Below are 1,043 nucleotides of genomic sequence, written 5' to 3' on the forward strand. Positions count from 1 at the left end.
TTAGTGTTAGTTCTTTTTACAGTGTATTTTGTGTCAAAATTAAAAATATATATTAATACAAATACTTAATTAAATTATTATTAATTGATTGAAGAAATTATTTAAAAATAATAGGTTAAAATCTTTGTCCATAAATGTATTAAATTGTGTAGTCTTTTATCCTTACTTTTTGTTTCTGTTGAGCATTGACATGTTGAGTGACTTTGTTTCTTTTGATTGGGTTTTATTGCATGACGGTGTTGTCTTCATGGCCAATCTGAAATAGTATCGCGCCAGCATTTGTGACCAGAAGACACAAAAACTTATTTCTCAATAAAAGGGCAACAATACTACTTATATTAACCCACTTAATTTTAGAAAATATGTCAGAATTAGAAACAAAAAGGTGAACGCTGCATTTTTATAACTGGAGTTAAGCATCTGATTCTTCACTAAATGTTCATCCCTGCTGTCATTTGACCATGCAGTTTTTCAGCTCAAGTGGATTGAAAGACTCTCATGTGGCTTTCACGGGAACCTGGTGCACGCCAAGGGTATGGAAACACGATCTTCTCCAGGTACAAGAATAGTCTGACGGGCACAGCAAAGGCCACCTTACTGACCTGCTGTGACCTCCTGTTGAGCCGAGGGGCCCCGCTTAGGCGACATATGTGCATTCAAGTTTTTTTTTTTTTTTTTTTTTTCATCCTAATCCTGCAACACGAAACAAAGTCTTGGACATATTTATTATACTTGTCACTTTGTCAACATATAATGTAATAATGATTATTGGTAATAATAAGAGAAAAACTGACAATTTACTTACTGTCATGACTGTAGAAAAGCCATTGGAGATTTTGATTTGGAGAAAAATTTGTATTTTCAGGTGTTGTTTTTTATGGCATTCTCTGTCATAAAATGTTACTAAATGATGATTTGTGCAAAACACAAATTATTTCTTTTGATTGATTGATGAGACTACTCTAAAATTAACCGTTTAAAATTTTCCATTCTTGCCAGAAGAATCTGAAAGTCGTGACAGTTCGTTGTCTTTAGTATTGAAC

Source organism: Hippocampus comes, unplaced genomic scaffold (genome assembly GCF_001891065.2).
Source record: "Hippocampus comes isolate QL1 unplaced genomic scaffold, H_comes_QL1_v1.1 scaffold255, whole genome shotgun sequence".
Classification (NCBI taxonomy): Eukaryota; Metazoa; Chordata; class Actinopteri; order Syngnathiformes; family Syngnathidae; genus Hippocampus; species Hippocampus comes.